The 12,710-nt window shown below is 47.4% G+C and overlaps 1 protein-coding gene across 2 annotated transcripts in view; it reads right to left on the reverse strand.

The window, feature by feature from the left end:
• Positions 1–11,574, reverse strand: part of SRC (SRC proto-oncogene, non-receptor tyrosine kinase) — a 93,002-nt gene extending 81,428 nt beyond the window's left edge. Inside the window, exon 1 of one of the 2 annotated variants that reach the window (XM_081196330.1) lies at positions 8,146–11,574. The gene's annotated coding sequence lies outside the window, so the exon portion shown is untranslated. The remainder of the gene's footprint in view (positions 1–8,145) is intronic. The other variant, XM_081196331.1, reaches the window with a different exon arrangement.
• Positions 11,575–12,710: the final 1,136 nt, after the last annotated feature.

Raw genomic sequence — 12,710 nt, forward strand, 5'->3', positions numbered from 1 at the left:
GGGAACTCCGCTTGTGTACTCCTCCCAAAAAGACTGGTGCTCATTAGCAAACCAATAATAAGTACTCAACCTAGGGTTTCCTGAATGACCAAGAAAGCCAATCTAATCTCCTCACACGAAATGCACCAGGGCAGTTTCCCAGCACAAATGAATGGGCACTGCACAACAGCACTTACTCCTACAGATTGCAGAAACTCAGGCAGGCAGAACTCAGAATCACCTCTTTCTCTGATGAATCTAGTTAAAATCGCTGCAGTTCCAGATGTTCTCCCCTGCACTTCCTTCTCAGGCCCCTTCCCCCCCCCCAAAAAAAAAATTTGGCACAAATATATGGCATTGGCACAATAATAGCACATTAATGGTGGGTTTAGGTAAGGTAAAGGACCCCTGGATGGTTAAGTCCAGTCAAAAGTGACTATGGGGTTGCAGCGCTCATCTCGCTTTCAGACTGAGGGAGCAGGCTTTTGTCTACAGACAGCTTTCTGGGTCATGTGGCCAGCATGTGGCGCTCCTGGTGCACAGAGGACCATGACAAGTGCCAGAGTGCACGGAAACGCTGTTTACCTTCCTGCCACAGTGGTACCTATTTATCTACTTGCACTGGTGTGCTTTCGTACTGCTAGGTAGGCAGAAGCTGGGACAGAGCAACAGGAGATCACTCCATTGCGGGGATTTGAACCACCAACCTTCCAGTCAGCAAGCCCAAGAGTCTCAGTGGTTTAGTCCACAGTACCACCTGTGTCCCTATGGTGGGTTAATACTGGACCATCCACACATATTTCCTCTGTGTTAGTTGTTCTGCAGTGCTTTCCTAATTACTGCATCTGGAGGGGCACTCTTGCACTACGGTGCAACAAAAGCAGGACAAGAGAAAACCAGCACAAGATTTCAGCAGGAAGCTATTGAAAATATTTAGCTTATGAAATTTTCATGCAGAACTGTAAACTGTAGTCTGGAAATAAAACAGTTGTGACCACCCCAAAACCTTTGGAGTATGGAAAGTGGGATTGCACAGAACCACCCTGATGCCATCATGAATGCACAATAAAAAGGATGCCTGGAGGGGATCCCCAGACCCTTCTACCAGTAACAATAGGTGAGCATAAAACTGAAAGATAGGAAAGTTGATCAGCAGGCTGCATTCTGGTCCAAAAGGATGCACAACATCTGGACTGGGTCTGTTAGCTAGGAAGATGCTGAAAAGCTACATGTCAAACACAGCAAACTGCTCAGAGCCGCTCCCACACACAGAGACACCCATTTAGGACTGAAGCATCATTTCATACCTCATCTAGTCCTAGAACAGTAGAACACACAAGCTGTTCATTTCCTTCTTTATCTAGGGAAATGTGTGCATTCCTTTTTGTACCTGTTCTTTCGAGCTGTGTTAGAAACTGAGATATGAAAGCTGGGAGCTAAATGGCACCTTAAACCTAGGTTATGAACAACGGAATGTCTGGGCACGCTTTTTTATAATGAGAATACAAAGCTGAAAATGAATGAACTGCAGCTAAAATATTATGTTCATTTTTCACATGGTCTAGTCCTTCCCCTGCCTACCCCCCTAATATTCTTAAGAGAGAGACTTCTCCAGTCTTCAGTAGCTGGAAGTGGGAAGGCAGAAAAGGATCCTTCTTTCCTTCCACTCTGCAGTTTTAATCCAAAATCTTAGGTGCAGGACTGCATCCAGAGCTCAGGAACTGCTCACACTAATGAAATTCCACGTCGCAAAATGCGCCTAGAACAATGGGAGTTTTTAATGCTGCTTTTGAGCACCCAAATGATTTATATTTAATACCCAGTGGTGTGTATGTGTGTATGCCTTATCCCTTCCTGTTCAGGAGAAGATGTGAATAGTGATAACTAGGACATGTGATTCATTGTTTTCAATGGGTACCTCTAGGCAACTGCCAGGTCATCCCTTGATGGAGGGGAATTCCAGACTTCACCCATGAGCAAGTCACCAGTGACTTTCCAATGACCTATTACTTCCAAGTTCCATGTCAGAATTATATTTCACTGGGTTTTCAACCTCAATCAAGTGGTTTGCAACCTATTTTATCATTCCTAAACAGCACCCAACTTTGTTACTGAAGAAACCGATGTTTCTAGAATGCTCAGAATGAAAACTGTTTTGATTGGGACAATTAACTTCCTGTTCCGTGTGTTCCATGTTTGAAGAATCACTTTCACATCTATTCCAGACTGAAGATGCACCTAGGTGTGCACTCATCTCTGGGAAAGTATGGACCATGAAGCATGCAATTATGCCAACCACTATCCATCATTAACCCGGCTTTCAATTTACATGACAGTTTCATGGGTCTAAGATGTACAGCTAGGATTCAGACTACCAAAACAATAGTCAACATGCTTACAGAATTCTTCAGGGCAGAAAAAGTGAATCATTTCCCTGCTGTTAAGCCAGTTTCATTTCATATTAGATATCCATCTGTCTTCACTTCCCCCACCCAAAAATGGAAGAACTGATCTCTAGATCAAAAGAGGCCAACTAGTAATACTTTCTAACGAAAGCAGCAAACATTTTCTAATTCTAGCAATGATTTGTACTGCCTCTCAATCTAAGTTTCCCCCCTTTAAAACCAATCAGTTGAACAATGGAAGAGTTTACCTTGGAAGACGTTGATAAGCCTTATCCCACATGGTTTTGAAAGAAGAGAAATAATTCAAGTCAAGTGAAGAGTATCCTACCATAGCAGCACTTGCTCCAGATGAGGGTCTGGTGCTGATAATGCCAAGGTTGCAGGTTTGATCCTCCTAAGGAACAGCTGCATATTCCTGCATTGCAGGGGGTTGGACTAGATGATCTCTGGAGTCCCTTCAATCTATACAATTCTATGATTCTATGATCTGGAGGGCCACAAATTCCCCACTCCTGCTCTTGTCTACTGAAAAGCATGCTACTGTATATCACAATAGTGTGTATTAGGATTATTAGAATCTCAATAATAATAACAATAATAAATTTTATTTGTATCCTTCCCTCCCCAGCTAAAGCCGGGGTCAGAGCGGCTAACAACAGGTAAAAATAGCATAGTGTACTAAAAATTGCAGTGTCAATTAATTAAAATACATTCTAGAATCAATTCAGAATCAAATTAATGGCAACCATTGGGTTAGAGTTCTACGAAGATTACAGAAGGAGAGAGGGGGTCAGACTGTGTCAAAGGCCTGGTGGAACAGCTCCATCTTGCAGGCCCTGTGGAAAGATGTCAAGTCTCTTGTGACAGAGCGTTCCACCAGATTGGGGCCACAGCCGAAAAAGCCCTGGCTCTGGTTGAGGCCGGTCTAACCTCCCTGTGGCCCAGGATCTCCAAGATGTTTTCATTTGAAGACTGTAAGGTCCTCCGTGGGACATACACACTTTACTGTACAGTTTACACGCTTTACTGTATAGTTCCCTGCTGGCAACAGAATGGCCCTAAAAGGGCTATGAAAGAGCTAGCCTGGTTTAAAACTGAAAGGAAGGAACCAGCACTCCCTGACTTATTACAGCTGGAAGAGATGCTTCACCACAAGAGTCATTTTCACTTGGCTTTCAAGCGTCCTGGAAATCCAGCCGAGTAGCTGACCGATGCTGCTAATCGCTCATCTCATAATGGGACAGTTTTGGCCTATACTTTTTCCTCTTTCTTTTTAAGGGGGGGGGGAATCTTAAGGAGTTCACCAATACATACTCCTTGGCAACCAAGTCATGACTCCCATGCCCAAGAGAGCCCTCACTGATTAGACATGGCAGGGTTTTCAGCTTACTTGACAACAGTGACGGCTGGAACCCACCAGTGGTGCAAAAGGATGGGAGGTCAACAGTAGGTGGCGCCAAAGCCAATGAGAGACAGAACCAGCTAATTCTGGTATTATCCTCCTCCCTGCGGAGTTCTTCAAATGCAACATTGAGACTGAGGAGGAGGAGACTGGTAGAGGTGCCACCCCTGGATTGGTGGAAAGTAAGGAGGTAGACAGATGGGACACGGGTGGCGCTGTGGGTAAAACCTCAGTGCCTAGGACTTGCCGATCGTATGGTCGGCGGTTCGAATCCCCGCGGCAGGGTGAGCTCCCGTCTTTCGGTCCCAGCTCCTGCCCACCTAGCAGTTCGAAAGCACTCCTAAGTGCAAGTAGATAAATAGGGACCGCTTTATAGTGGGAAGGTAAATGGTGTTTCCGTGTGCGGCACTGGCGCTGGCTCGCCAGCTGCAGCTTCGTCACGCTGGCCACGTGACCCGGAAGTGTCTTCGGACGGCGCCGGCTCACGGCCTCTAGAGCGAGATGAGCACGCAACCCCAGAGTCGGACACGACTGGCCCGTACGGGCAGGGGTACCTTTACCTTTACTAAGGAGGTAGACAGCCGGGGGGGGGGGATAGATGAGGTTGGTGGGGCAATGTCCCATTCATCTTGATGGGCAAGCCGCCTCTGCTTAACAATTGCCGAATGGCGCTCCAGGATTCTGAAGACTCTCGGGCATGGCACCCTTAATGGGTCTCCCTAGCCTGGAAGAGGGAAGGCATACAAACTGAAAACGGTCATAGCTTTCCACATCCTGGATACTCTGAGTGAAGTAATCACATCCTGGATATCTGAAGAAGTGTGCATGCACACGAAAGCTTATACCAAGAACTAACTTAGTTGGTCTTTAAGGTGCTACAGGAAGGAATTTTTTTATTTTGAAGTAAAAATGGGAAGGGATGTGGAACCCCTTCTGGATCTTGCGCCCTGGCAAATGCCCAACCTTGCCAGCCTCTGAAACTAGGCCTACAGACTCATGAAGTGCAATGCTTATCAAAAAAGCCAACACACATACTCATCTGTGAGCCAGATTAAGAGCAGGATCAGACCCTGGCAGGTGTGTGCATGCATGTGAGTCAGTCCTTGGTGTTGGGAACTCTCATGTCTATCATGGAATGGCAGCAGCACAGGTAAGGAGGAGCCTGTGGCACCTTAAAAAGGGACTACAGATTCATTGCAATGTGCAGTGTAAAAATTATAGGGGGTTAGCCTTATGCCACCCAAAAATGTGGGAGTCTCCAAGGGGTCTTGTCACTCTAATTGTATGTTTATTCCTGTTCGTTTGTTTTAAAAAAGCACTCCTAGCTTTCAGTTCTTTCCCATATGCTGGATGTGGGGCAACTGACATTGCATCAGAAGTGGACTGGCAGCAAATTCAGGACAGGCAAAAAGGGAAAATATTCTACACACATTCCATAATTACCTTGTGGAATTCACTGACATGAATGATGGCCATGGCCCTTGGGGAATGCTGTGGTTCAGTAGTACAGCATCCGTTTTACATGCAGAAGGTCCCAGGTTCAATCCCTGGCAATTCCCAGTAGGACTGGGAATGTCCTGACTGATAACTCCATAGAGCGGCTGCCAATCAGTGCAGGCAATACTGATCAATGGTATAAGGCGGATAAGGGGATAAGGGAACCTGTGACCCTCCAGATGATGCCAGGAGCATCAATGAAAGTCTTAGGAGATGCCTTGGGCCCACGGGCACAGGGTTGGTGACCACAGATCTATATGGCACAGTATGTTACGCCGATCTAGGCCCCCAACAATGAGAGGAGAGGAGCAACAGCCAGAAAGACTGCAAAGCAGGCAAACTTTTGCCATCTCTCTGTATTTATTGCTGCTCTCCTTGCAAGGAAAGGAGAAGCACCAGATCATCCTTGGAGGACCCATACCCCACTCATTGGCAGCTGCTGAACTTGTGGCCAAGACTTCTGGCTGTAGGTAGGGAGATTTTAAATATCTATATCCTGGGCTGACATGGCTGCCTTCTGGGCTAGGGAAGGGTGCATATCAGTGTTTGAGTTTTGTTTTTTGTTTTTTTGTTTAGTGGGTGAGAATATCATTTTGTCTGGGTTTTTTGTTAGTGTGTTGTCTATGCTGTTATCCCTGTTATTGTGGCAGGGCTGCTTTTTTATAAGCTGTATGGAATGTCAATGATCTATATGATTTTTAAAAAAACTTTATAAAGTATTTCAATATATGTTCTTCAATGCTTAGTTACTTGGAGACCTTTCAGGTGACAAGTGACTACTAGGTTTAATAAATAACGATGATGATTAATAGCAATAATAGTATTAACAATATTATATACTACTGAATGCCAGAAGCTGCCAGGAGAGGGTCTGTTGCCTTCATGCTCTGCTTCTAAGCTTCCCAGGGACATCTGGCTGACTGTAGTTGGATGACCCTAATCAGAGCAGAGATCCATCAAGACATTCTTCCTCCTTCCTATTGTGTATTTCACATGCACACATCAAGTGCCAGCATGTAAGTCACCCAAAAATACTGGCTGGATTTGAGCTTGCTTGAGTGCATTTGCTTCCAACCAGATTTTGCTATTCCCCACCACTCTTTCCGCTGCAGTTCTTCCCCACATGCCATCTCACATGCCAGGGGTTCCCTGGCCTTCAGGTGAGGCTTTACATGGGTTCCCAGAGGCTGCAAAGAGGTGGAAGAGGTTGCACAAGACTTAATCCAAAGGACCCTTCATTATATTCACCCTTAGCATTTATGCAGCACATTCCACGGGTGTGAAGCACTTCCCGTAACATCATGTCACAGCAAGACTTCAAACAAACCCTGTAAAGCTTGGTCTAGGATCTTCTCCGTATGCCTGCTGAGACAAGCAAGGGACTTGACCAAGGCCACCAGGTGAGTTTGTGACACGAGATAAAACGGACAGAAATATGTCCTGATTTGCACTGGACACTCCGTGCATTGCACTCCAAGCAAGTTTGAAGGGAGAAGAAGATCCTGCAGTGGGAGAACACACAACTTTAAGGGACACAAGAGCCCCCAAGAGAACAATAAGGGCACCTGAAGCCTTGCTAGTGACAAAAAAAAGGCACTCCTACAGAGGACATCCTCGCTCCACTCGCACAGAACATACCAGTTTGCTCTTTTCTCTGGCAGCTACTAAGGAGTTAACTCTGCTCCCCTCTCGAATTCTTTGCAATTTTTCAGAGTAGCGCGCGCGCGCGCACACACACACCGTTTTGCCCTTCTCACTTAAAGGTCTTCGGGAAGATTGCCCAACCTCCGCTCCTGGAGAATGACGGACGTCGCCTTTATGTGACAATAAACTGGGTTGCCTCACATTGCATCCGCCGGCTTCACGCCGCGCGCGCGCGCGCACGCACACACAATAAAAACAGCAGCGAGAAGTTACGAGGCGGCGATCTCCCCATTTATTAGTTAATTAAGTAGCACCCCAATTTTGCACGAGATTAAATCCTGCCAGGCTGCCACCAGTTTTAAGGCGTGACCAGGTTAAAGAAAAGCGTTGTAGGCGTGCTCCTAGAACGATACTGCCACAACATAAACACAAACACTCGTACTCTCTCGCCCCCCTGAAAATGAATATTTTACCAATAGCAAATTAAAAAATAAAAGGAGCTGGACTGGAAAAACCACCGAAGCGGGCATGATAAATATTTCATATTTTGGCCTAGATACAGCTCCCAGATTACCCCTCTCCCCCACCTTATTCCTTTGCCCAAGAGATTGGGTTGAATATATACTACGAGAGTGGGAGTGTGTGGGAGTGGGCGGGGGGGGGGGAGAGAGAAAGTACAGTCCTAGATTAGGGAGCGAGCGGCGCATCATGCCCGCCGAAGCAGACGGAGAATCGTAACAAAAGAAAGTGTATCGGAACCAAGTCGCGCACAACACGACCCGGGGAAAGACTCTTCGCTTCCTTTCCGGGCGGTTTTGACCTTCCACGCGCCCCTCCCCAAACAAAAGCCCAAGCCCAGCAAGCAGAACCATCACAACAACTCGTATCAGGAGACACCTTTCGTTGCCTCCTTTAAAAAGCAAAAAAGACTCGGGACTTAACCCATCTGTGCCATTCGCAGGGAATGAATGCTGCCTTTATCAAAAGAAATTTTGGGGTTCAGGGGGAGCAGCAATAACGTTTGCTGGTCCTGCGGCTTTGATTTTCGCGTGCAGTCTCCCTCCTCCTCCTCCTCTCTCCAAGAACAGGATATTAACAAAGCTCGCTTAGTCAGTTGCAACCAAGGCTTAGTTAGTCAAGATCACGCCCGGCCGGAGACGCCGGGATATTAAGCCCAGCAGTCCAATCCCCTCCCCGCAGCACCCGGCAGACACTTACCTTCCTTTTATTTCCTCTCTCTTTCAAGTCTCCTGGTGGCAAGAGAGAATCGCGGGGGCCAGATGGAGACGCCTGGCTTCCTTCCTTCGCCCCGTCTCCTCCTCCTCCCAACCACGGGAACCGGCCAGATCTTCAGCGGGGCCAAGCAGGGAGCAAACAAATGAATCGATGGCTCCGATTAAAAAAAAAAAGGCGGGCGGGGGGCGGGATCGCAGAGAGGCGAGACGACGCGCAAAGGCAGGACCCGGAGAGCTCAGGCGCTGGCCAGCCGGCGCGTCCCGGAGTTCCTCTCGCACATATAGCTTGGAAAGAGCCGCGATGGAAGAGAAACCAAGGCGCTCGCTTTGTGTGGAGCGAGCCAGTGAATGGGAGGGAGGATGCGTGTGTGCGCGCGCCGGAAGCGCGCTCTCGCGCTCGCTCTCTCTTTCCAGAGAGGCGTGCGCCTTTACAGAGCCGGTCTCCTGATGCCTTTGCCCCACAGCAACCTTTCCCGGTGCGCAGAAGGCTGGAGATCAGCAACTGGCTGGAGAGGGATGGTGAACTTGGAGCGCTTTCGAGAAGTGAGGTCAGCAGCCGAGGTACACGCCCGCCTGCGCCTCCGACACCGTCTCCTCTCTCTCCGCCCCCACCTCGCTCCAGAGATCCCTCAAGCTCTTTTCCGGCAGAAGCATCCAGCAAGGAATCCAAAGCTTCGTCGCCACCAGCGCCACTCCTTAGGCCCGTCCCCGTGGCACCGGGCGCCCTGGCGTCGACGCGCTACGCTATGAGAGTCTCTGCAAACGCAGCGGCTGCCACCACCGTCAGCCTCGACTGCCTTGTTTTATACAGTATTTCATTTCTCTTTCTCTCGGTTTCTTTTTCCTCCTCCCCTTTCCAAAAAAGGAATATGGCAGCGGGGCCGGAAGCGGCTTTTAAGGAGGGAGGGGAACTCCCCCGCCTTCCTTCGCTAGCTGCCGCCTCCTCCTCGCCTCCACCTCCATCACCATCATCATCACCGGGGATCATGCACCCGCTTAGTTTTTCTAAAAGAGGCGACGGGAACAACAACAAAAAATGGAGCCCGCGGTGGCTCTGCCTGCCTGCCGGGGGAGTTGAGTTGGAGAGGGTATGGCGTAGTTGTGAGCAAAGGCGTGACGTCCGCAAGCAACGAACTGACGTCGTGGGTGTCTTTTTTCGGCTCGGCCCGCACTTGGAGAAGGCTTGGCTCGAGGGGGATGGTGGACTTTTAGGCAGGGATCTGAACAGGCATCGAGGTTCCGCAGCGCCAAGAATTACGCAGACAAGATCTCAGCTTGCCTTGTGGGGTGGTCGGCCCTGGTTCCCAGTTGTTCCCCCTTCTTGCGCAATGGGCTAAGCTGCAACCAAGCAGCCCAGGTCCGTTTACTCGGAAGTAAATCCCACTGATGGGTTTATTTCTAGGGAAGTATGCCTAGGATGGCAGCTGTGAAGCCTGACTCCCGCCCCATACTTGTTTATACTGAAGTCCCCATGCATGAGTGAAATAGAAGTTTTCTGCCAGTTAATGTGTGCATAGGACTCAGAGGTGTGGTGGTGAATTCATGCCTCCACAGCCACGCCTCTTTAGAAGTTCTCGAAGAGGTACAATATAGGCAACCTGGGAACTTCCAGGTGTGATTGGACTACAACTCCTATGATCCTTGACAGTTGCTGATGCTATTGGGGATGCTAGGAGTTGGAGTTTAACAACTTCTGGAGAGCCATAGGCTAGAATCATAGAATTGTAGAGTTGGAAGGGACCACAAGGTTCATTTAGTCCAACCCCCTGCAGTGCAGGAATGCTCAAACCCACCCTGAGATTAAGAATCTCATGCTCTACCAACGAAGCTGTTCCCCATTTGATTTTTATAGTTCTGTAACTCTATAACAAAAATGACCATTCTAAATTAAAAAACAAACAAACCAATGCAAACGTTATTGCTTCAATAGCAAGCCGCCTTGCATAACACCCAGCCTGATGAAGATCTCTGGTGGACTCAAATGCTTGCTCACTGTGTTGTGATATTTTGGCTGGTGATAATAAAGGGACTGTGGCAGTTTAGCCCTTAGCCATGCATACCAATGTAGTGTACCTTTTCCTTTGCTTAGCTTATGTGATGTGCTTCTCTCTGAGAAAAGTGATCTCAGTGGGACGTGTTTCAGAGATCTGGTATGACATTCACCCCAGAGACCAAACCACAAAGCTGCAAGTCTTCAGTTTGAATCATGAACTCACTAGAATGCCTTAGGCAGGTCACTTTTTCTTAGCCTTAAGCACCCCATCTGCGAGATAGGAATAATAATATTGACCCACCTTGCAGGGCTGTTGTGAGAATTGCAGCAGCTTAATATCTGTGAAGCAACTTGCTTTTGCATTCAGTATAAATACTAAGTATTCTTAATTATAACCACACGTAGCATTTATAATTCTGATAAGCCTGGCTCCTTGTAAGTAAATTCTACTGAGTTCAAAGGGACTTACACCAGGGTAAGTGTGCATAGAATTGCAGCTTTAGCTTTACCCAGAGCCTCCCTAGTACAAAGTGCAAATATGGCCTGGCCTCCTTGGTTTCAGCAGGGCTTGTACAAGAGGACTTCCTGATGGATTAGGACTAAAGTTGTTACGAAAGGAAAAGAGATTAAACATGGGGAACCACTTTACATGTGGGCACATAGTATGCAATGATTTTATTTTGGTTTGTTGGTTTTTAAGTATGTTGTAACTCACCCAGAGCCTTAAGGCTAATGCTGAATTGAAATCTAAACAGAGCACTTGCTCTTAGGTTTCACGGAATGCAACTGAGCTATTGAGGCAGATCACAACCTTGTGCGGAATATTATAAATGCATGTTTTTCCTTCCAGCAAAGCCTGAATAATCTGTTGTATTATTATTTATTAATCCACGGTTTAAGGAGTTTCCAGCTGTCTTCCCCAACCCCCTTTCCTCACTGTGACTAGAGCTGTTTGCCTGCCTCAAGGATTCACATTTCCTATGTTCATAATGACAGGGCTTTGTTTTAACAATCTCTCTCAGTATGGCATTACGTTGCCATTTGATTTCTGATCTAGTAACCTAGTTTGCATGTTGCCAGCATTAAATTCGTAAAAAATGAGATGATGGGACTCAAAGCCGCCTGGATTTAGAAGTCAAGCTTCCTGACCCAGAAACTGCGCCTTCTAATTCTAAGGTTAGACTCTGATGAATATTAACTTGGGAGAAATCGTCATTGAGCTCAGTGGGAGTTAATGTTCAAGTCAAGTAAGTGGCGCATAGGATAAGGCACTATCTGTGCACACCGGCAAAAGGAAACACACTCTTTGCATACTTTAAATGTTTTATTTTATTCTTCGCTGATCAGTTGGTGCTAACCCTGCAAATGGGATGTATTTCAGAATGGGTAGCTATATTAGTCTGTGACAGCAAAAAGCTATAAAAGGAGTTAAGAGACATTAAGATGATTCAATTTATTGTTGTGTGAGCTTCCATGGAGTCCATGCACCTGATGAAATGGGCTCTAGTCCATTAAAGCTACAATACATCTCTTAGGCTTTAAGAGAGGAGTGGGGAATCTTTTTCAGCTTGAGGGCTGTGTTTCCTTTTATTCAACCGGGGGCCACAGGCCAATGGTGAGCGGGGGCAGAGGCAAAAGTGTGCAGAGCAATGAATGTCAAGAAGACTTTGTGCTATCCTCATATGACAGATGCAGCCTTTCGGACCCCAAATTTAGTTCGAATCATAGAATGGTAGAGTTGGAAGGGATCCTAAGGGTCTTCTACTTCAACCCCCTGCAACGCAGGAATCTCAGCTAAAGCATCCATGACAGGTGGTCATCCAACCTCTGCTTAAAAACCTCCAAGGAAGGTTTTTAAGAAAGTCTGTCCCAAGAAAGACTGTTCCACTGCCGAAAAGCTGTTGCTGTCAGAAAGTTCTTCCTGATGTTTAGCTGGAATCTCCTTTCTTGTAACTTGAATCCATTGGTTTGAGACTTACCCTGCAGAGCAGGAGAGAACAGGTTTGCTCCATCTTTAGATATTTGAAGATGGTCATCATTTCTCCTCTCAGCCTCCTCTTTCCCATGTTGAACATACCCAGGTCCTTCAACCATTCCTCGTAAGACTTGGTTTTCAGTCCCTCAGTCATTTGGTCGCCCTCCTCTGCACACATTCCAGCTTGTCAATATCCTTCTAAAATTGTGGCACCCAGAACTGGACACACTATTCCAGGTGTTGTCTGACCAAGGCTGTGATGGCCTGGGACTCTGGTTCGGACTCGGAACCAGAGGAGTCTCAGTCTGCACCGGATCCTTTGCCTCAGGCAACATCTGAACCAAGTCTGGGGCCTGATTCTGAAGAGACCCAGTCTGCACAGGTGCCCCTGCAACAAGCACCAGCTGGGCCGAGTCAGGGGCCTGAGCCTGCCCTGGCTCCAGATGCAGGGATTACCTCGTTGCCTTCAGCTGGGCAATCACTTACAGCTGCTCCACTACCAGTTGGGTCAGGAGAGGCTGAGGCGGCCTCTGGGTCTAGTAACCCACCAACATCTCCCAAGCTGCAGAGACTAAGGTCT

The sequence above is a fragment of the Podarcis bocagei genome (genome assembly GCF_964188305.1).
Source record: "Podarcis bocagei genome assembly, chromosome: 5".
Classification (NCBI taxonomy): domain Eukaryota; kingdom Metazoa; phylum Chordata; class Lepidosauria; order Squamata; family Lacertidae; genus Podarcis; species Podarcis bocagei.